A 24,835-nucleotide genomic window follows, 5' to 3' on the forward strand; every position below is an offset into this window, starting at 1 on the left:
ATAATAGGGTTGAACTCTTAAATCAAAGAAAAACATTTGGCAGAAATATTATGAGGAGATTGATTATGTTAAAAAGCTCTTATCAAGGGCTGCAAATCAAAGTCTAACAAGAATTCCACAAGAGAGGTAACAGATCCAAAGACAAAATACATATTATCCAATCAAAGTCTAATACAGCTATTTTTTTTTAAACATTATAGGAGAATTTATCAGTGTCATGAAGTAGCTGATGTAGATAATCACTCATTACCTAGATGAAGTGCAGTTTCCAAATCTCATGGATTGTTGTAATGTTGTACATCCATTAGCAGAACCTGATGCTCTTTGAACCCATTCTCTCTGAGGAAATAAAAATAGATCTAGACAGTTTAGCAAACGCCACGGGTAGTGACTGAAGACCCATAGAGGCACTTACATTTTTTTGTCTAAATTAGAAAAGGTTTTAGTATCGTTCTTCAATAATATGCTCCAAGGGTAGAAGCCTGTCATTCTCTTGCTGAGGTGATAATTGTCAGTATATTAAAAAGTGGAAAGCCAGCCAAGGATCCCATTTCATATCAGCCAATAAGTTTATTTAATGCCTGGTCCAGGGACGTATTCACTTGACTCGATTTTATACACTAGATTGAAACACATGGCCCGCGTACACCCCCCCAGGATTCCAAAAAGAACAGACAGAATTCACTCCTTTGACAGACTCATCAGGTCCAAGGATGCTGCTTTTTGGTTCTTTAAATTGTATATAGCCTCCACTACCAATAGAGCGCACACTACCAGACTTGCGTTTGAAAGGGACACTGGGGAGACGATTTTGAAAGTGAAATGGGGATATTGTTGTACACAAACAAAATTGATCTTCATGAACCATGGGCACAAATTACAGCATTCCAAATTCCCAAAGGTAGCTATTCCACAACCGCTACATGAGCTACGATTGATAATACTAGGTCTCATTCGCTATCCTAGATGCTTAGGGCAAGCACATTTCTTTCACTTATCATGGACTTGTCAGATCATGCTGGCATTCAGAAACATTCCCCAGGAGCAAGAGAGCTGAAAAGACTACCTGTTTGAAAACACTGAAGCACGTAGATCCAGTTTTCAAAACAGATGATGAAAACAATTTCAAGGATTTAGACTGGAGTGCCTTATGCATGCTATTTGTTAGTATTCGCTCGTGGTTTTTGAATTAGACAATATAATTACAATCCAACATAAGTCACTATACCATGGAGCTCAAGGTCTCTGCTGAGGTAGGTTGTTTGTAAACTCACCTTGGCAATATGTATTTCGCTGCACTATGAACTTGTTAATAATACATTAAATCTACCTAAGCGATCACTGCTTTTACTATTACATGTAAGGGAAATAGAAAACTTACATTGTGTAAAATACATATTTTATAAAAAAAAGTAGTGTTATTGAAAACAGTCTTTTCAGCATTTACATGTTCTGCCTAAGAAGATGATCTTATCTCAAAAAGTCCTTTTACTGAGGTCAAGTCTATGAACATCAAACCACTCATTTACTCAAGGCAGACCAAAGTGAACATTGTCATTGTGGTCTTTATAACCAGGCAGTCTTCCGAATGAAATGGGTTGGTCTGACTACACTTCCATCCCGATCATAATGCCCTAACAATAACCACCACTGCTACTAGTAATCAAAACCACCAAACAACAGTACTGCTCCGTCAATCACTTGAAAACTCTCAAGCAAGAACTCCGGGTAACACCAAGATGCTCCTCGGAGTGATAGTCGCGCTATATAAAAACACCATTACATTACAGTACATTACAATTGAACGTGACTTCAAAACTCCTCCCTTCCATCCTGCACATAGTAATCATCATCCTAAAAGACACTACTGACAATGGCAACACAATGAAGGTGTTCTCTACGAAGCCAAAGAGCTCCACATCTTGGTGTAACAAAGAACTTGCTGACACAAAAGTCAGCAAACGCAACACCCACATCTGAGACTGAAATGTCTCTGCGGCACACACACAGAAAAAGCCACCTATACGAAATCAACATACCGCGTCTTCAGAGTATCATGGCCAACACTCAAACCGTCAAGCACTGCCTCTAGATTGTGATCTAAGCGAAAAAGAAGAACAAGGGAGACCCTACTCACGACGGAACCAGGGTAACGTGTTTATCCAAAGAACAATGGTTCCTGTGGCATAATAACTTGTACAATTTGTATTTAGTACAACAGCTAAATAGCGTTTTTAAGTTATCATAGAAAAGGGGTTTGGCAAAGAAAAAAGCACACTCATACCAAATTCTAGCAAATGGTTTTGTAATTCAGGTAAGACAATTATATCAGCGACATATATACAAAAAAGTGCAATGTGTCCCCAGTGATATAGTGAGCGAAAAAACACAAAACATAGACAGTAAGTGATCTGTACAATTTTCAACTATGAATATTTACAAGAGGGAAATGACCAAACGCAATAATAAATCAATTTATAATCAGTGACTATCTACAATCATAGAGCACTGTGTTTGAGGGGTTCATTCCCGATGGCGTTGACGGCGTTTCGACCTGTTAGATGAAGGTCTCGTCAGGACTAGACAGTGAGGGACATCTACAGGGAAAAGTGAAAAGTGTATAAGTATGTGTAAATGTATGTATATGTATATGTGTGCTTTTTTCTTTGCCAAACCCCTTTTCTATGATAACTTAAAAACGCAATTTAGCTGTTGTACTAAATACAAATTGTACAAGTTATTATGCCACAGGAACCATTGTTCTTTGGATAAATCTAGATTGATCTAAGGCGCATGATACTAAACGCAACTGGCAATTGTAACTGCACTCCGTAATTTATTTATTTAGCACCACCTCAACAGCACAAATCAAGCTACTGCTGTGTGTCCCATCCCTCGATACCAGAGTCGGACTGGTCTATAGTGCTATCACGCCGGTCCCAACGGGCTGGTCTGAAAGGTCACTGTGTTGCCTGTTTTCTCTGGCTGTTTGTCAGGATGTTTTATGTTCTGCTGGATTACACTGTTGATTTCCCTGATATTAAAATGAACATTTCCTGCAGTAATCTCAAAACCATGCAGGCTTCCATACCTTGCAAAACGCTTATACAACGTTTCTTTGTTTGATAAAAACTGCCCCCAATTCGCAAGCATGGCCACCTTTTTAGCTCTCTAATTCACTAATGGGGGGGGCACTTTTATTATGGTGCCTGGGCCTATTTTCTGCCCTGTCAGACCCTGCTCAGTACAATATTGAGCACTTGCTGAAAACTGCCTCCTCACATAGACTTAGTTAACAACACTAACACCCTCAAATCCTGCTCATTTGTTGGCGATATTTTCCTATACACCATCATCAAACCACTCTCCATGGAAGCAGCCCCACCCCTAAACAAAGTCAGTGAATCCCAGGCACAACACATCTTCCTTCATGCAATTAAAACTACTGTAAAAAAAACAGAGACAAGCTTCATTCCCAAAGACCATGCCTATTACCAACCCATCACAAACCTATCCTTCCACAAAAAACATATGTACACAGTCACTATCAAAATATAAGGCCAATCTACCATCCATTCCAACTCCTGAAGGCCATGGTTTTGGATGTCAGAAGTGCAGTGTCTGCTTTTCATCTTTTTGTTATCCACAAAATGAGTGTCTTTGAGATGGACAATTAAAACATGGTAATAAAGCAATAAAATAGTTGGTAGTTTGCTCTAAAGATCTCAGTTTACTTGATTTAATATATTACTTCCCTAGTACACTGATAGAAAAAACAGTTTGAATCTATACAACAAATCCTTTATCAGAGTCTCGCTGTCTCTCACAAAAGTATGTCTACTCATTCTGCCTGACTCCTTACATCTGGTGTGACGGTGTTAGATGTCTACTATACTTTTGCAATAAAAAAAATAATGCATAAAAATAACAAATAGGGGTTTTGGGTCAGTTATCTTTAGCTATCGCTCAGGTTGAGTATCATTCTGATGATGAACCAGCCCACAGAGCAGCATATATAATATGGGTAGGCTTTCCTGTTTTCGGTTTCTATTTTTGGTAAATGCTGGTGTTTTTTTTCTTCAGTGTTTTCAAATGATTTTATTACCTTGAAAATAACAATGGTCATCAGTGGTTACACATTTCTGCGCCTTTAAAAACTACAGAAACAGTGTTTTTCCGGTGTTTATGAAACATTTTGCTTTTATTACTGTTTGCTTTCTGCACAGATAGCGCATGGTATATAGACAGTGTGAGTATAATGTATATGAGGTCCAAATAGATTTTTGCAAAATTGCAAATGAAACTTATTGTAGTACACTGACCCATCGCTACTCCAGAAATAATTTCTAAAACATATCACCTTTCCCTGAAGTACCAAATAATACATCTACTCATTGGTGGGGCCCATAACACTGTGAGTTACTCACAAAACACTTTCATACTATTTCATGGAACAGTGAAATCCGAAAGAGTGTTGCTGTATCATAGTGGAGCGTCTACATTAAAAACGAAATATTTATACTATTTACACCTGCAGTTTAAATGAGTTTTACCATGGTTTTATTTAACACAACATTTATTTAGACACACCACCACTATGGTCGACGAATCTGCTAGTAAAAAATTAGGCGAAGGAAAATACAAGACCAGCTTAATTTTCCATTTCTCTAATTTTTATTAAAAGCAAAGCTTAGCATGTCTAACAGACTTTATTCGCTTTGTTTAAATCTTTATTCAAAATTTTGACTTTAAAGAAGGAAAGTTTTATCTCAAATAGTTATATTCATTTATATCAGAGATTTAAAAATAGACATTATTATTTAGATTTCAGAATACAAATATTAGCAAAAGACAGATAGTTCCCAAAATTAATTTTCTCCTGACTTCCCTAACTAATAACCTCAACCAAAGATTTAGTCCTCATTCAAAATAATAGGAAAAATATTAAAGCATCTTACATCACAGGAAAATCAGCATTCACTATTTCACTAACTTTTTCTATCTAAAAAGTAACTGTCAGTATAAACTCAGATCCTGATTGGACAAATTCGAGGGTGGATGAGCATCACCTCATCATTCTAATATCCAGCTTATGCAGCTTCAGCAGAAATTAAAGAGTCTATTGTCTTTATTAGCGTCCGACACAGTCATTTCCGCAATTTGCAAGTTCAGACTTTATTCCCACGTTATACAATAGAGACATCCATCTCTTTTTGGCAGTCATCTATATTTTCAGGGCATGTTGTCCTTGAACCACTTTCGTTCAGGCACAAGCAGCTCACATTCAATCTCGGCCTTGGACTGCGCCTGCTCAGTTCTTCTTCCATTCACAGTTAATAAAGCAGCCATTTTTTTACCAGGCCTCACGGGCCAGAATGGGAACTATCATAGAAACAAACACAAATAAATGTTAATTATTGAAATATGACCCTTCTGTTTACCTCCCCCCATACTAAGGTTTCCCTGTTAGTTATTACCTAGCAAGTAAGCAACACATATGCGAATTGTACTCACTTATCCTTCGGTTTATGCCACAAACACATGCACAAAAAGCACATTTCTGCTGCTTTTGATTAGTTTGAAGCTTTTTCATTATTACATATCATGACAATTACATTAATTAGTCAGTTATATTTTTGCCCTACAAGCAGATTAGTATTCCCAAGTGTATTTGTGTGTGCATACTATACTATGTTGGTTAATTTTCCAAACTCACACAATTAATAAAAGTTACAGTTATGAGGAAATGAATTCACAAGAGGTATACAATATTTTCTTTCTCCAGCTCGCTCCATAAACATCATACAATACTTCTTCAGTGAGTCTTTGGTCATGTGCGCTCGCTCTTTCCTTCCCATGTAAACTTCTGTGAAAAGGCACTCTCAACATTGACACTTGAGATGGGCAACGCCAAACAGCTATCACACAATTTGTTAACCCTGACCACTGACATAGCTTCCCATGCCAAGACTGGTTCACTTGAAGATTGCGATTCTCAGGGCAAGTTCTGCAACATTTGCACTGATCAGGGAGCTTATGCCCATTAGAGTTATTGAAGCGGTCAAAAATGAAGCAGCACTTTTGAAACTATGGAGGAAATTCCCCTTTACGGAAGGGATCTAGAACAGAGTTCCATAGTGAAGTTTCATTGACTTCAAATGCCATTGGTGGTGAAGGGACCTTTCTATGCATCATTGCAAGCCATTTCTCATACATTGAAAAATAAAAGTTCCTGCACTGCTCTTCACCATTGCTTTGCTTACCAAGTGGCAAGCACTCTAACATGGAACATGTTGCAGTGCCAAAGTCACTAAAAGTGTCGCCCAGCCTACTCTCAAGGAGATGTTTCACATCTACACCAATTATGAACACTTGGCAGACAAGGGTGCTTTCAGACTCTAGTTTTTTTATTATGTCCAATACAGCAATTATGCGCTCTTGTAAAAATCTAAGAATGCAGTGGAGTGTACTTTTTTCACATCCCTATCAATATGTGACCAAAGATCCTCACATTTCTTGCCTTTGGCATCATCACTCAGCAAAAACTCTGTAAACAGTTACCACATGGATAATATAGCATTCATAGCCCCTTGGACTGAGAACCATCAGCTAAGGGACACAGTTGGGATGACTCTTTCTTTGATGCCACACAAAGCTCAAAATGATAAATATTTGCATTTTAGTTCCTGTGCATAAGAAAACAGTGCACCAGAATGGACTAAAAAGTCAATAACATTCTACACTAACTGAAGATTTTAAAAATGCTTTCAGCATACCATCTAACAAGTGGCAAGGATCTCTTACAGGGAAGCATTTCAGATCAGGTATCGATTTTGACAGGTCATCACACAACTTTTCCCTATACGTAGCTGAATCACTGCAAATAAAAACAATATCACTCCAGTCTTTGTTGAACTTCCAAAGAACCTTTTTTACAGAGCATTCCAAGTGACATTGCAATCCATGTTTTCCAAAAGTCTGGTCTCATGTTTTAACCACTATCCCAGATGCTTGTTGATAGCGCTCTTTTCACATATACGTGTCGCTATACCTTGCATTGAATGTTTAAAGCCGGAGGTCTTGGCAATTCGCCTACTATCAATACTGACTCACTAGAAACTGGGGGTTGATGTATTAAGGGTTTTTACCCATTCTCTGTGGGTAAATGTGATGACACATATTAGGAAAAATTCATATGAAACCAGCCATTTTACCTACCAGTGAAAGAATCCAACGCAGTCAAAATATCAAATATGATTTTGATATTTCCTTTTTCTATACAGATTATTAAATAATTAAACAAGATCTAAAACATGCTTCTAAACCCTGCATCTTTAGACCAAAGACCATAAAATAATATTTTAGTGGCATCCCTAAACAACAGAACTCAAGCAGAATAATGTTATCCCAGACTTTCTTACTGCTAGCTTGTATAACAAAGTTACATTGTATTGGCCCCTCCAGGAAGAAAAAAATGACTCTTTCACTCTCTTTTTCCTTTCTTTGAATGGCATTTAGTATGTGGTTGTGCAGGTGTTTTTTCAGTGTTTATATGTTTTCACTGGTGAGGGCTATTTCTCTTTCAGTGGGGTTTTATCAGTTATTATAGGTTTAAACCTAAAACCAGACAGCCTAAATATGGGGAAATGGGTCCACCCTTAGCCACTGACTTTGTCGGCAGTGTCCTTCAGATTCTGGGTAGGCACACAGGACAGCCTATGTGCATTTGGGGACATATTGTACACTGAGCCTAGGGAGTGCAACAGACATGTGCAACTGCTTTGTGCACCCCTGCAGCACAGTGGTATTACAGAAGCGGCCACAGATGCTAACGCGCCCCTTTTCTATAATGTTGATAGCACTGGCAAGAAAATTGCACCAGCAGTATCTGGAGAGGGCATTCCTTCATTTCAATGTGGGCATGGCCTATGAAAATGAGGGAATCTCTTGACCTCTGCCCCTGCGCTGTGTTTTTGATGCAGGCATAGATGCAAATATGCCCTTAGGTGGCACAAAAAGGTGGCACACTTTCAGTGCGTCTCAAGCCATTCTTCTGGTGGAGAGAAAGCCCCAAACTGGACTACCAGAAACCTAAATTTCTCACAGATTAATTTAAGTTGCATTTTTGTTTTCATTTGAGGAGTGCATTATGTTTTATATGCTGTTTTCTGGACCATCCAGCCATCCCTCTGCAGGTGGGAGCAGTTTCTTGCGTACCCGCCTGCTAGGGGATCTCACCGCCTGCTAGGGGATCTCTCTTACCTCTTCAAAGTGAAGCATCTGCTCCATATTTTCTGTGAACGTGCATGCCCCTAGGGCAGCACCAGCTTGCGGCTACCCTGGGAACAGTGCATTATTTGTAATACCATGTACTGTCCCTGTTTGCCCCCAGCGCACCTTTTGAAAGGTGCGCGGTGGTGCAAACAGTTAAAATGTGGCTTGTATATAATGTGGTCCCTGCCGTTTAAGGCAATGTGAGTAATAGCATTTTAGCTGTTTACATTTTACAATCCAGAGGAAAAAGATTGACTTTTGGGTCACCTCAGCACCTACCATCCACATGGTGGACTTGAGGGAGCTGTCAGTCAAGGAACAACATGCCTGATTTAGAGTTTGACAAACTGATTACTCCATCACCAACATGATGGATTCATGTCCACTACTTTACAAGCGCATTTTATGCTATGGTAAGATGCACTGAACAAAAACTTTGCCAATAAGCATTTTCTAAATTAAAGCACACATCTAATGTTTGCAGATGAATTGATTGAAGCATACTTATTCCATGGTAATTATCTGAAGCTACAATATGAAGGCAATTGACAGCTTTGATGTTCCTGGATCCATCAATCAATATATCAGAGTATTTATAGAGAGCGCTACTCATTCGTTAGGGTCTCAAGGCACTGGGGGGACGGGGTGCTGCTACTGCTCGAAGAGCCAGGTCTTGAGGTGCTTCCTGAAGCTGAGGGTGTCCTGGGTCAGTCGTAGGTGAGTGGGGAGGGAGTTCCAGGTCTTTGCTGCCAGGTAGGAGAATGATCTTCCTCCGGTGGTGGCTCTGCGGATCCGTGGGATGATGGCGAGGTTGGTGGAGCGGAGCTGGCGGGTGGGGTGTTGAACGTGAGTCAGCTGTTGAGGTATTCCGGGCCCATGTTGTGGAGTGCTTTGTGTGCATGGGCGAGCAGTCTGAACGTGATTCTTCTGCTGACGGGGAGCCAGTGGAGGGTTCTCAGGTGGGTTGAAATGTGGCTGTGGCAGGGAATGTTGAGGATGAGTCGTGCGGAGGCGTTTTGTATGCGCTGGAGACGGTTCTGGAGTTTGGTGGTTGTTCCAGCGTAGAGGGCGTTCCCGTAGTCCAGTCAGCTGGTGACAAGGGCCAGGGTGACTGTTCTTCTGGTGTCGGCGGGGATCCATCGGTAGATCTTCCGGAGCATGCGCAGAGTGTTGAAGCATGAGGATGTGACGGCGTTGACTTGTTTGGTCATTGTGAGCGAGGAGTCCAGGATGAAGCCCAGGTTGCATGCGTGGTCCGTGGGTGCCGGTGCGGTGCCCAGCGCCGAGGGCCACCAGGAGTTGTCCTATGCAGAGGGGGATTGTCCGAGGATGAGGACTTCCGTCTTGTCCGAGTTGAGTTTGAGCCGGCTGTGTTTCATCCAGTCTGCTACTTCTTTCATTCCTTCCTGGAAGTTTGATTTGGCGGTGGCTGGGTCCTTGATGAGGGAGAGTATCAGCTGGGTGTCATCGGCGTAGGAGATGATGTTGATGTTGTGTTTTCGTGCGATGGTGGCGAGGGGGCTCATGTACATTTTGAAGAGTGTAGGGCTGAGTGAGGATCCTTGGGGTACGCTGCAGATGATTTCGGTTGCCCGGGAGCGGAAAGGGGAAGGGGGACTTTCTGGGTGCTGCCGGTGAGGAACGAGGTGATCCATTCCAGGGCCTTCCCCTGGATGCCCCTGTTGTTGAGGCAGTGTACTAGGGTGCGGTGGCATATGGTGTCAAAGGCTGCTGAGAGATCCAGGAGAATGAGGGGGGCTGTTTCTCCATTGTCCATCAAGGTTCTGATGTCGTCTGTGGCTGCGATGAGGGCGGTCTCGGTGCTGTGATTTGCTCGAAATCCAGACTGTGAAGGGTTGAGAGAGTTGTTGTCCTCGAGGAAGGCGGTCAGCTGTTTGGTGATGGTCTTCTCGATGACTTTAGCCGGGAAGGGGAGAAGTGAGATCAGTTGGAAGTTCTTGAGGTCCCTGGGGTCTGCGGTGGCTTTTTTCAGAAGGGCGTTGATCTCAGCGTGCTTCCAGCTCTCCGGGAAGGTATCTGAAGTGATGGAGCTCTTTATGATTTTCCGGAGGTGGGGTGCGATGAAGTTGTCGGCCTTGTTGAAGATGTGATGGGGCATGGGTCGGAGGGAGAGCCGGAGTGAATGGTGTTTATGACATGGATGGTGTCTTCACTGCTGATGGGGGTCCAGGAGTTGATGGTGGTAGGGGGGTCGTTGGGCTGGCATCCGGAGGTGGGGGTTGAGGTCCGAAGTTGTTGTGTATGTCTGCAATCTTGCGGTGGAAGAACGTGGCGAGTGAGTTGCAGAGGTCTTGCGTAGGGGTGATGTCGTTGTTGCTGGCATCAGGGTTTGAGAACTCTTTGACGATGCTGAAGAGTTCCTTGCTGTTGTGGGTGTTGTTGTCTAGTCGTTCCTTGAGCGATGTCCTCTTGGTGTTCCGGATCTGCTGATGGTATTCAAGGGTGGCGATTTTGAGGGCTGTCATGTTTTCCGTTGCCCGTTCTTTGCGCCAGGTCTTTTTGCGAGTTCGGCAGGAATTATTTGCGGCTTTGAAGGCATCTGTGAACCATGAGGGTTTTCTGGTGGTGGCCTTGTTGTGGGTGTTCTTTAGGGGAGCGAGGACGTCGGCGCAGCTGGTGATCCAGTGTGCGAGGTTGAGCGCTGCTGTGTTAGCGTTGGGTAAGTTGGTGTCGGCAGGTGGGTTCTGGCTCAGTGATGTGGTGAGCTGGTCCGTGGTGATTATGCTCCAGCATCTGTGGGGGATCCGAAGCGTGTGGTGGTGAGATGCGGTCTTCTTGAATGTGAAGTGCATGCAGCTGTGGTCGGTCCAATGCAGTCCTGTGGCGTGTTTGAAGGCGATGTGGTTGCTGGCTGAGAAGATGGCGTTGAGGGTGTGGCCGGCGAGGTGAGTGGGGGAGTTCACTAGTTGCTTGAGTCCGAGGCTGGCGAGGTTGTTGAGCAGTGTTGTGGTGGCGCTGTTGTTGTTGTTTTCTAGGTGAAAGTTCAGGTCTCCTAGGAGGATGCAGTCTGGTGAGGCTAGGGCGAGCGGGCTGATGAGGTCGGCGATGGTTTCTCTGACTTGTGTGCGTGGGCCCGGGGGTCTGTAGATGAGTGTTCCTCTGGGGTGGTCTGGGGGTTGGTGTGGATCTGGAAGTGTAGGTGTTCAGTGGAGGGGATGGTGTCTTCGGTGTAGGTCATGACGCTGATGGTGTTCCTGTATATGATGGCGATCCCGCCTCCTGGTTTGTTGGTGTGGTCCCTCCGGGTGATTTTGTAGCCGGGATGGCTATGGCAATGTCGGGGGCTGAGGAGGCGTTCATCCAGGTTTCCGTGAAGAAGGCGACGTCTGGTGCTGTTGTGTCGAGGAGGTCCCAGAGGTCGATGGCGTGCTTGTGTATGGAGCGGGTGTTGAGGAGGATGCACTTGAGGTGGTTGTTGCTGCTGGTTTAGCGGGCGTGGAGCGGTTTTGGAGGCAGGTGAATTTGCAGGCTTGACAGGTGAAGGGTCCGTGGGTGCGCTTGGGGTTGGCTTGATAGCAGGCGGGCGGTCGCCCGGTGTTGAGTGCGTTGAGGGTGGTGTTGTCGTATCTCAGTCGGTTGGTCTGGGTCCGGCGAGGTCCAGGGGTTATGGCACTGGGCGCGGTCCAGGCGTGGATGGGCGTAGACGGGCTTGCCTTTGGCGTGCAATCGGCACGTTTGTGTGGTCTCCGACATAAATCGCTAAGTGGGAGGGAGGAGCAGCTGGGAGGCGGGAGCGGGCAGCGAATAGGAAGGGGGAGAGAGTACAGAAGAGAAAAGGGCCAAGGCTGCAGGGGAGCAGCGGCGGGGAGCGGGAGGGGTGCACAGAGCGGGAGAGACGGTCGCGGAAAAGGGCGGCGAGAAAGCAAAAATACAATTCCAATACCAAAGGCACAATTACAGTCACAGGGCACAAAATACAAAAGTCACAGAATACTCAGCAACAGGGTCAGAGGCGAACTCGCGGCAGCAGCGGTGAGAACCTGGGCACACTCACGGGGAGCCGTGCGGTGTGTGGAGCGACTGGCCCTGTGAACAGGGTCAGAGGTCACAGCTCACCACCGCACGGTCCTTGCCATAAATGGCCAAGTGGGAGGGAGGAGCAGATGGGAGGCGGGAGCGGGGCGGCGAATAGGAAGGGGGGAGAGGGTACAGAAGTGAAAAGGGGCGGGGCCGCAGAGGAGCAGCGGCGGGGAGCGGTGGGTGCACAGAGCGGGAGAGATGGTCGCGGAAAAGGGCGGCGAGGAAGCAAAAATACAATTACAATACCAAAGGCACAATTACAGTCACAGGGCACAAATTACAAAAATCACAGAATACTCAGCAACAGGGTCAGAGGCGAACTCGCGGCATCAGCGGTGAGAACCTGGGCACACTCATGGGGAGCAGTGCAGTGCATGGAGCGACTGGCCCTGTGAACAGGGTCAGAGGTCACAGCTCACCACCTGCACGGTCTCCGCCATAAATGGCCAAGTGGGAGGAAGGAGCAGCTGGGAGGTGGGAGCGGGCGGCGAATAGGAAGGGGGGAGAGGGTACAGAAGAGAAAAGGGGCGGACCGAAGGGGAGCAGCGGCGGGAAGCGGGGGGTGCACAGAGCGGGAGAGACAGTCGCGGAAAAGGGCGGCGAGGAAGCAAAAATACAATTACAATACCAAAGGCACAATTACAGTCACAGGGCACAAATTACAAAAATCAAAGAATACTCAGCAGCAGGGTCAGAGGCAAACTCGCGGCAGCAGCGGTGAGAACCAGGGCACACTCACGGGGAGCTGTGCGGTGCGTGGAGTGACTGGCCCTGTGAACAAGGTCAGAGGACTGTTTACAAAGCTTTACCTTGTTTTAAATGGAGGGAAAGTCAATTTTTACCCATGAGGTTTGGCCTTTCTCATGCACTTTATTGTCACTTGCAAAGGGGCAAGGCATCAAAATTAATTGTTTCAGTACCTGGGTATGCTGAGTTGAATATAGCGTCCAAAGTGGCCCAATGGTTAAGTCTCTCACAGTTGACATGCGGTATCCTCAATTCAAAGGTTCCTGCCCCACTGGTTCAGAGAAGGTTTAGATGTACATTTGTGTCACTTCATATAAATCTGCATACCAGAGGGCGGCTGCTCCGCATGGAGGCGGCATTAAGTAGTGCTGTGGCTTAATGGAATGATACTAACTCAACTCTGGGATATTCAGGGGATGCTGCTTTTCAGAGCTAAGGTGCATTTAAAAGGCTCATTTGAGGTTCTGAGTCTTTCAAAGTGGCAGGTACTGAAGATTACTGTTGAGGCACAATGTCCAGAGATTTTGGGCATCTATGCTCCTGAATATGGAGGTCGCTGCAGGGCAGGATGGAGGTGGTAGTGCTGCATTTGGGACCCATCTCTGAAATGGCAGGAAGTGTTACAGGTTTGCATTAAGGATAACATTTCTGGGGGTGCTGAGGGGGGTGTCTTGGGCAGGTTTTGTTTGCTCTTGCAAAAGGGTATTTTCAGTCCTAGTTAACAACAAGGAGATTTAACTTCCCCTCAGTGTCTGGACTTGTTGGTGCTAATACAGGGTAACAATACCCTGGACTCACAATGAAACCACATATTTTGAACTGTGTTTCTCCACTCCCCACAGTGGGGTCGAACTCCTTCCTCACCTGCTAGGTTAAATAGCTGAATCAGCCTGTCCCACCGAAAGACGTGCAGAGATACTGCACCACCATTAGGAGCTCCAGGAAAGGGGCCTTGGTGTAAGCACTTCACCCTCAACTCCATAGTAGGAAAACTAGAGGTCACAGCACCAGTGCGCCTACTGACAGAGACATGTAATGCGCTCTGCCAAGACTAGACGCACGCAATATTCCATGCCAGCAAAAACACGAAGCCACTTTGCAAACAGGAAGCCATTATAATTTCCACCAGGAGTGACGACTACCCAATAAAAACAGCAATAGTAGCTTTCAACCTCCTCTGCTAGCAGTAACACACAGCACCACCCTGCCTGCACTGACACATAGCAGTCTGATCACCAGTGGCACACAATACCCCTACGAGCAGTGACATGTCCGCAAGAACAAGCCCTAAAAGATACTCAGTACATATTCCTTGCCAACTGAGGCACGTGACAAATATTGTTAACAAAGACAGACAATAACTTGCCAGAAGAGACACGGCTTCCATCTCCCAGACATCCCTCTGAGATTATTGGTACAAAATACAGCTAGAGGTAGTGCCTTATCTTCCTATAGTGTTTTGGATATGTGTGTTCAGAAGATGTGGCTTAACAACCAGAGGTGCCGACCTTGGAGCTGAGGAACCAGGTTCGAGTCTGGCGGGAGGCTCAAGCATCCTGTGATTCTGGGCAAATTACTTAATATCCCCATGGCTATATATATATATAAGTGCAGACACAAATCAAAAAAAGTAGAAAAAAAGCAATGGCAGAGGAAACGGTAATGACAAGTAATAGCATTGTCAATCTATCCGCAGTTGTTTTAACCAAGGCAGAGGAACAACTATTATCGTTAGGCTTGAATTACTGCTCTGGTCAGAGTTTCAATTATGCAAATACTCGCATAGAGGTTTTTTGCTTTATCAAGAAACTCAAATTACAAAAATTATTTTCCCTTAAGTCAGCCAAAGAAAATATCAACTGTGAAAATGATGTGGAAAACAAAAAATTACTATCCTCTGACGTTTCCACTCTCCTAATCATGCATGACCTGAATGAAGCCACAAGCTCTCAGCCATTGGGGCCAGACTCTGATCTCGCCACACAATTGCGACTCAGTAAAATAAACATGACGCAAAAAGGATCGGGACTCAGTCAATTTAAAGTAAAATCCAATTTCATTCCTTTAATGCCAAAGGATGCAGTGGACACTTTTCACGACTGTGTAATCAATGACATTAAAAAACTATACCAACGTACTAAAGACTAAAAAAGAAAGAAAATCCAATATACTAAACTGGAATATGCAAAGAAACTTGGTGACAATAATGAATTTGTGATAAAGAACTCAAAGGGGGAAACCTGGTTATTTGGCCTAAGAAGGAGTACATAAAAGAGGCCAACAGGCAACTAAGCAACAGTAATTGCTATGAGAAAACAACGCTTAAAGAATATTCCAAAGCTAAAGAGACTTTGTATAAACAACTGGCATTATGGCGTAGGGAGGGACTGATTTTAAGTGACAAATTGACCCCACACCACAAATTTGAGTAACACGTACCAAACAACCTGGGAAAAGAAAGAGGGGTGGGGGAAAACAAAAGGGCCGATGCCCAAACGTAATTAAAACATCTAACATCGTGGCAAATTTAACTCCCCAAGTTAATCCCTCTTCATCTATTGCCCCCAATACTATGCAGAGCCTACCCAAAATTACCATGTCGAACGCAACCTCACAGCCATCCAAATGCCCTAAATCAGCATTATATACTCCTGATGGCCTCGTCGCACAAGTGGAACAGATACTTAAGTCATTTATGCTTTCACTGATAGAGAGATTGAAGGTAATAAAAAAGAACTTGGGAAAACTGCAAAAGGCCACCTCAGAAAACACACATACACTAGAAAGTCTGTCAGTCTGCATGTGAATTAGTGGCACTGTCACACGTCCCAAAAACCCTCAGAGCCCAATAAAAGTTCACCACCGATGTCCCGTTCAATACCTACTACTGTAGCTGAGGAGCATCACAACCCAACTAATAAGGAGCACAACACAGAGGCTGAAAAAATTAAAACTATGGGTATTACGGAAAAGGAATGCACGGAGGGGGTAAACAGGAAAGACAGGAAAAACATCACTGTACCATTAACACAGGTAGAGGGAAGTCTGAACTCAGAAAAGACAACTAGAAGTGTGGGAAATTTTCCAGTTATCGACCTACCCCCACAATCTACCCCATTGGTGATAGTACTGGGTAATGTACCACCTCTCCTTGAGGGAGTCAAAGAAGATTACAGTCAACTTAAAAATTAAGTAACTCATTGGCTGTCCCACAACACTGTAGAAGGACACATAGCTGTGTATGTTGTTATCATGGTTCGCCGAGTGTCCTGGCTGGGTAGTTCTAGAAAAGTTAGAAGGGGAGATTGTATAGTGATAAACTTTAACTGCTCCGCTCCACTAGAAAGGATATTCAGAGAAGTGGAGATGGGAACAGTTTCTAGGGGCCAAGATATAGAGATACTGCCACTGGGCTTCTTTTACAGGAGGGAGACCCCAGGTCGGCCCGATAACTGGAATATTGGTCAACAAGATAGGCCACCCTACCCCAGAGATTAACCGAGGCTGGGCCCTTCACTTTTGAGACCAAATGGGGTACACAATTGGGGTGGAAATGGCTATTCCCCGTTTCTAGTGGGCGCCAACAAATACGCAGTTCTCTCCGGTCTTAATGACTGTGACTGACTGTGTGGGAAACATACCATATCAGTCACCGGAGATAGCAGTAACATACCCTCTGATTGGCATCTTCGAGAAGATCGCCCAGCATCGGAGTCTCTGTCTGTGGAGCTATTCCCGAAAACTCCCATTCCTTCCCCGGGAGCAGGGACTTGGGAAGTTAACCCCCCTGTAGAAATAATGGCTATTTCCCCTGGGGAGCAACAGAATGATATTTTAGGTCCAAACGAGTACACCCTGGATCATAACGTACTCTCATGTAATATTGGGGGGTTGGCGGGGAAAGTCTCAGACCCCCTTTGGGTACAGTACATCAGCCACTTCTCGATAATATGTCTTTAAGAGACGTGGCTTGTTAACTGTAATCTCTCGTTGGTGGGGTATAGAGCGTTTTTTGTCCCAGCAACTCCATCAAATAGTGGTAGAGCAAAAGGAGGTTTGGCAATATTTACATGTTTGGCCTTGAGATGTAACATCGAGGTTGTCCCTATCCTAAACAGAAACATACAGCCATCTCCCTGGGAAAAAAACAATAGTTTTTATGTGATAAAGTTTTATAATGCCACCCATAAAGAAGAGGGTTGTGGGATTACCGAGCTGAATAATTTTGTTGAACAGCGCTGTGGCTTTTCTAGAAGTAATCTGATCATTGTAGGAGACTTTAACGTGCACCCATGTGGTGATCCTAAATCCAATGACATAGGGACACTGGGTTGCTCGTTGATTTCGGGACTTCATTTTGAGCACTCTAAACAGGGTAATGCTCTTAACGATATGCTTAACAAGTTCAATTTGTCCTCCGCAATGAGTTACACTTCTCCTCTTAGTAAGCAAGGGGAACCGACCGATAAAGGCAGAGGAGGTGGATCCTTTATCGATCACATATTGCTCTCCAGAACCATCCTATCTGTACTTCAGGGGTTTTTAATAGTACCAAGTGCATACAGTGATCATAACCCTGTTTGTGTCACTATAGGTGGGAGCATTATGAAGAAAAAGGGTCTAGTAAGAGGTACTGATACGTTGCAAACAATCGATGGTGGGCGGCGGTTAAAATGGAACCATGTAATTCCGTCCCTTTTTTCATGAAATACTCAAAGAAGTTTGTGCGGCAGACATCGCTTGTTGCCTCCACGATGAATCATTGGCCACTGGAATTCTTAAAGCCTTTGAAGGGATTGCTTCCAAAGTGGGGGTTATGCTATCTGCCCCAGGGAAACCCAGGGTGTTTCGTGATTCCAAATGGTTCTGTCCCCTATGTTCTAAAGCCGCAAAAGATCTTAAGGATCTTGTTAACTGATGCTTTACTTAATCCTAGGCTTCCCAGTACCCCCACTATTACTTTTAGAAAAGCAAAGAATATGGGTGCGGTACTAGACAAGAGTAGCCCTGAGATTACACTGAATGCTATGTAGCTTAAACCAGCACAGGGATTCCGAAAATGCACTAGTTGTAGAGGTGCACATTTGGGGCTAATACTACTCATTATCAAACTCCATTCAGCTCGAAAGATGTGGCAATTTCTGAGAGCTATAATTGCAAAACGGAATATGCTGTGTATGTCCTGACGTGCACCTGTGGTTTGAACTACTTTAGTAGCACCAGGATACAGGTGCATGTCAGGATTTTACAGCATCTGCGGGCTGTTTTGCATAGTGACCCGGCTTATCCAGTGGCACATAATTTCAAGAGAAGTCACAACAATGACGTTGCCTGTTTAAAATATTTTGTAATAGGGGCAATTTCCAAATCACGTAGAGGTGGAAATCGTGAGCGCCAGCTGCGCCAACTCAAAACAAAGATGATATTGGAGTTTGACAGTAAATGGCCAAATGGGTTAAACAATACTAAAGAGATGCACACTTTTTTGTAGATCTTCAGGCACCCCTATATCCACCTCATGATACTGACTATGTAAATATGGCCCCTCAATTAATCAATGCAAATTTTGAGTAGGGGTATAATGACATTTGCAATATGGTCTTGATATATAGGTTCCCTAGTATCAAGTACATGAAACAATTATTTTCCCATGGTAATACGTCTGTATAGCTCTGAAAGCATACCTAATGTAAATATTATATTTTTATCACCTCCTTTTTACTTGCTATTTATATGCTTTTAACAATTTAATCCAAATGTTGGTTTATTATTGTTAACAATATTGATAGACATTGTCATTCATATGGTTTGCACTTTCTAAGCTTATTTGCACAATAATGCACAGTTTTGCACAGTGAACTTGCTGCACTTTATGTATTTTGCACAGGGACTCCAAATGCAATATGCAGCCATAAAAAATTTCTCTTGGGAGGGGGGGGAAACTACATTTGTGACATTAGCTTTTTGTATTCATATAGTAATATACCTCAGTATGACTTAGAAAATGTGATTCAAGGGTCAACATGTGTGCAATATATGATAGTATTTATACAGGTATAGACAATCTCAAGAAAAATATAGTTATTTTTATAGATATATATATATATATAGGAATGATAGATTTGGTTTGCACTATTTTTTGCTTATGATCGAGTTTTAACAAAGCTATGTCATGCAGGTCTCTCTTTTATAAAACCTTGTATTTAAACAGTGAGTTTAACATGATGAAATTTGCTGCTCCGAGTAAAATGTATATATTGGAGTTCTTAGTATTTTCTCACTATCCATGGTCACATGACTCAATTACGTGTTGCTGGCGGGAGTGCACTTTCAAGCATTTAAAAACTTTACATTTTCACTGTGACTGATGTGTGATCAAGGGCTTCTAAGCCCAAAATGTATCACTGCTGGAACTTGGCTGAAAAAAGAAAAAACATCTTGCCTTATTTGAAGTGGTCCGTCTCCTTCGCCGGCTTGCAAGCCTGGAGGTGGTTTGGAGTGTTATTCTTCGAATATATATATATATATACATATATATATATATATATATATATATATATATATATATATATATATATATATATATATATATATATATATATGTATATATATATATATACACACATATATATAGTGAAAAAACCATAGGTTTCAGGGGCGTTTTAGTTAGTTGGACATTTCACTCGTACAAAACCATAGAAATTCCCCTGTTATAGTTAGTTCACTTAACTATAACTCGCGCCCCCACAATGCACTGCTGATGATGTCACATATTACATCACTCATGACATGGTCAGTGACATCACTGATGACATCACTGATGACATCTCAAATTATATCATTAATGACATCACTGATGACATCATCCAGTGACTGTGTTTCTGTAAAGTTTAAATTCGGTTAATATATATAGGGAAAGACGTATTGAAGAATGAGTGGGTGTATTAGTGTCTAAATGGATGATTTAGTAGGTGTGTGACTGACTTTATAAGTGAGTGATACAATGCATCTTACTGAATGCATGGGTTAGTGACTAAACTGTGTGAACGTCTGTATCCGTTTGTCTGTTGGTGTGTAAGCGGCTGCATGGGTTTGTGAATAGCTACATGATTTTCTATATGAGTTATTGATTGGTTGTCTGAGTATCTGTATGGGTGCCTGAGTATTTGTGTGGGTGGGCATGTGTGACTCTGTGCATAGATGTGTGAGTAGGTGATTCACTGGGTGTATGGGTTCAAGAGTACATCTGTGAAGGGCTGTATGGGTGAGTGAGTGTGTGTATGGGTGTGTTGGTGAGTGAATGGATGTCTCAGTGGTACATGTATGAGTAACTGCATATGTGAAAGGCAGTATATGTGAGTGTTGGAGTATACAAATTACTATATGTGAGAGTGAGTGATTGTGAGAGTGGTTGTATGGATGAGAGTGTGCTTGTATCAGTGATTGCATAAGAGAGTAAGTATGTATTAGGGTCTGTATGAATAAGTGAGGTGGTATGTGTATAACTGTATAGGTGAGTAAATGTGTAGTGTGATTGATTCTTTGGATGACTGACTAGGTGTGTGAGTAACTCTATACATGAATGGTGGTGTGTGAGTGTCTGTATGGGTATTTGAGTGCATATGATAGTGCTGTATTGATGAGTGACTGCATGTGTGAGTTGCTCTATGGGTGAATGAGTGGATGGCAGTGTAGACCTAGGAATCAGTGAGTAGGTATGTAGTAATTGGTATTGGTCTGCCTATGGTTTCGATAAAGGTAGTCTGTATTTTAGAGTGGGTGTATCAAAGGTTAAATTAGGGTGTGAGGTGGTGCATCCGATTATACCATGGATGATAACATCAGTGATGTCATTTGAGATGTTATCAGTGATGTCACTAACCATGTCATGAATGGTGTAATATGTGACGTAATCAGCAGTGCATTGCGAGGGCAGGAGTATAGTTAGCTCAACTAACTATAACAGCTGAATTTTTCTGGTTGTGTACGAGTGAAATGTCCAACTAACTATAATGTCCCTGAAACCTGTGTTTTTTTCAGTGAATTTTCCAAGGTTTTTTTAATGATAATTTCTAACTATAACGTCACTGAAACCTATGTTTTTTTCACTGAATTTCAAAGGTTTTCAAATGATAATTCCTAACTATAATGTCCCTGAAACCTATGTTTTTTTAGTGAATTTCAAAGTTTTTTTTAAATGCTAATTTCTAACTATTCCTACAGAGGTAGGACATGTGCAGAAAGAGGAAGAAATGCACAGAAAGAAGCAAGAGAAATGCAGAAAGAGGCAACTGAAGTCCAGAAAGATGAAGAAAGGTACAGAAAGAAGCAAGAGATATGCAGAAAGAGCCCACAGAAGTGCAGAAAGTGGCCTTGTTGCAAAGTCATCCTGTGCCCCCAACTTTTTGCTGGATGGTACTGGTGGTAACTGACTCTGACTAACCAGGCCCAGACCAAGTGGTATCCTGAAAGACACTTAAAATACAGTGAATACACCTACATACGCTAGGGTACACTATCAGTTGGGGTATCCCTGTTATTGGCCTGACCTACCCTGTAAGGCCCTAGTACTTAATAGGGCAAGGAGATTAAAACTACCTCTAAGTCAGACGTGTAGAAAGAGGCAAGAGAAGTGTATAAAGAAGCAACAGAGGTGCTGAAAGTGGAAAGAGAAGTGCAGAAACAGACAAGAAAGGTACATAAAGAGGGAACCAGGGTGCAGAAAGAGGCAAGAGGGATACATGCATTTGCAACAGAGGTACAGAAAGAAGCAAGAGCAGTGCAGAAAGAAGCAAGAGAAGTCCAAAAAGAAGCAACACAGATGGAGAAATAGGGAAGAGGGTACTGAAGAGGCAAGAGGGATACCGAAATTTACCAAAGAGGTACAGAAACAAGCAAGAGAAGTGCAGAAAGATGAAAAAGAACTGCTGAAAGGTGTAGAAAGAAGCAACATAGGTGTAAAAAAAAGCAAGAGAAGTGCATAAAGAGAAAAGTGAGGTTCATAAAAAGCAAGAGCAGTGCAGAATTAACCAACTGAGGTGCAAAAAGAGGCAAGAGGGGTGCAAAAAGAAGGAAGAGAAGTAAATAAAGAGACAAGAGAATTTCTGAAAGAAGCAACTGAGGTGTAGAAAGAAGAAAGAGAAGTATTGAAATAGACAAGTGAGGTGTAGAAAAAAGCAAGAGGAGTGCAGAAAGAACCAACAGAGGTGCAAAAAGAGGCAATAGGGGTGCAGAAAAAGGTAGGAGGAGTGCACATAGAGACAGGAGAGGTACAAAAAGAGGCCGTAGGCATGCAGAAAGAAGGAAGAGAAGTACAGAAAGAGGCAAGAGAATTGCTGAAAGAAGCAACAGATGTGTAGAAAGAAGCAAGAGAAGTGCAGAAAGAGGCAAGTGAGGTGCAGAAGAAAACAAGAGCAGTGCATAAAGAGCCAACAGAGGTGCTGAAAGAGGTGCGAATGGTGCAGAAATAGCAAGAGAAGTGCAGAAAGAGGCAACAGAGGTACAGAAAGAGGCAAGAGATGTGCAGAAACAGGCAGGAAAGGTGCAGAAACAGGGGACAGGGTGCAGAAAAAGGCAAGAGAGGTACAGAAAGAGAAAAGAGGGGTGCAGAAAGAGGCAAGCGATCTGTAGAAAAAAGCAACAGAAGTGCTGAAAGAGGCAAGTGAATTACAGAAAGAAGCAATAGAGGTGCAGAAATAGGCGTTAGAAGTGTAGAAAGAAGCAACATGAGGTGCAGAAAGAGGTAAGAGGGTACAGAAAGAGGAGAGAGAAGTACAGAAAGAAGCAAAGGAGGTGCTCAAAGAGGCAAGAGGGAGGAACAAATAGGCAATAGTTTTGCAGAAAGAACCAAGAGACATGCAGAAAGAAGCAATAGAGGTGCAGAAGGATGCATGAGGGGTGCAGAAAGAAATAAAAGTGCAGAAAGAAGCAACAGAGGTGCTGAAAGAGGCACGAAGGGTGCAGAAAGAGGCAAGAGAAGTGCAGAAAGAAGTAACAGAGGTACAGAAAGAGGCAAGAGTGGTGCAGAAAGAGGAAAGAGAGGTGTAGAAAGATGCAAGAGAGTTGTACAAATTGGGAAGAGGGGTGCAGAAAGAGGCAGGAGGGGTGCACAAAAAAGCAACAGAGGTGCCAAACGAGGCAAGAGAGGTACAAAAATAAGCAAGTGAAATGCAGAAAGGAGCAAGAGCAGTGCTGAAAGAAGCAACAGAGGTGTAGAAAGAAGCAAGAGAAGTGCAGAAAGAGGCAAAAGAATTGCTGAAAGAAGCGACAGGTTTAGAAAGAAGCTTGAGAAGTGCAGAAAGAGGTACAAGAGGGGTGCAGAAAGAGGTAGGAGAGGTGCACAAAGAGGCAAGACAAGTACAGAGAGAGGCATGAGGGGTGCAAAAAGAAGGAAGAGAAGGGCAGAAAGCGGCAAGCGAATTGTTAAAAGAAGCACCAGAAGTGTAGAAAGAAGCAAGAGAACTGCAGAAAGATGCTAGTGAAGTGCAGAACGAAGCAAGAGCAGTGCAGAAAGAACCAACAGAAGTGCAAAAAGAGGCAAGAGGGGTGCAGAAAAGGGTAGTAGGGGTGCACAAAGAGGCAAGAGAGATACAGAAAGAAGCCGAAGGGGTGGAGAAAGAAGGAGAAATACAGAAAGAGGCAGGAGAATTGCTGAAAGAAGCAACAAAGGTATAGATAGATGCATGAAAAGTACAGAAAGAGGCAAGTGAGGTGTAGAAAGAAGCAACAGCAGTGCAGAAAGAACCCACAGAGGTGCTGAAAGAGGCAAGTGAGGTGCAGAAAGAGGCAAGAGATCTGTAGAATAAAAGCAACAGAGTTGCTGAAAGAGACAAGTGAGGTGTAGAAAGAAGCAAGAGATGTGCAGAAAGAAGGGAAAGAAGTACAGAAAGAAGTAACAGAGATGCAGAAAGAGGCAAAACGGGTACAGAAAGAAGTAAGAGGGATACAGAAAAAGGTAAAAGAGATGCAGAAAGAGGGAAGAAAGGTGCAGAAAAAGAAAGAAATGTACAGAAAGAAGCAATAGAAATGCAGAAAGAAGCAAGAGAGGCACAGAAGGAAGCAAGAGTGGCTTGCACACCATTAGTACCAATTTAACACCCACATTTAACAATAAGTAACAGGAGACCATTCTAGGTTTGAAAAGGGCCTTCTACAACGTTGTAACACTTGTTGCTGCATTTTTGGCAATGTTTGAGCCGTTTGAGCTAAAATCAATGGTACAAAAGGGGGGTGGTGATGGACGGAGGATCTTAATCAATCAAACACTCACACCCAGTCAAAAGATCTGGGTTTAATCCATCACCGTTCTTTAGCCCACTCTGCCACCCCAGTTCAGACATGACTATATGCAAATCAGTCTGACCCTGTGCCTCATGGGAACAGTCCAGCCCAAACTGCCAAGCCATGTCTTCCCTGGACCGGATACAAGCTTCTGAGGACCAGTTTCTGGCATTCCAGCCGTCTTCAGCCCGGCTTGCTTGAATCCAGTGGCAAACTGAGCAAGGGACTCATGTCTGAGCATACCCTGCCACACTTATGGTGGCCAAAAGCGGTACAAAAGGGGGGTGGTGATGGACGGAGCATCTGAATCAATTAAACACTCACACCCAGTCAAAAGATCTGGGTTTAATCCATCGCCGTTCTTTAGCCCACTCTGCCACCCCAGTTCAGATATGGCTATATGCAAATCAGTCTGACCCTGTGCCTCATGGGAACAGTCCAGCCCGAACTGCCAAGCCATGTCTTCCCTGGACCGGAAACAAGCTTTCGAGGA

The sequence above is a fragment of the Lissotriton vulgaris genome, chromosome 3_1, assembly GCF_964263255.1.
Source record: "Lissotriton vulgaris chromosome 3_1, aLisVul1.2, whole genome shotgun sequence".
Classification (NCBI taxonomy): domain Eukaryota; kingdom Metazoa; phylum Chordata; class Amphibia; order Caudata; family Salamandridae; genus Lissotriton; species Lissotriton vulgaris.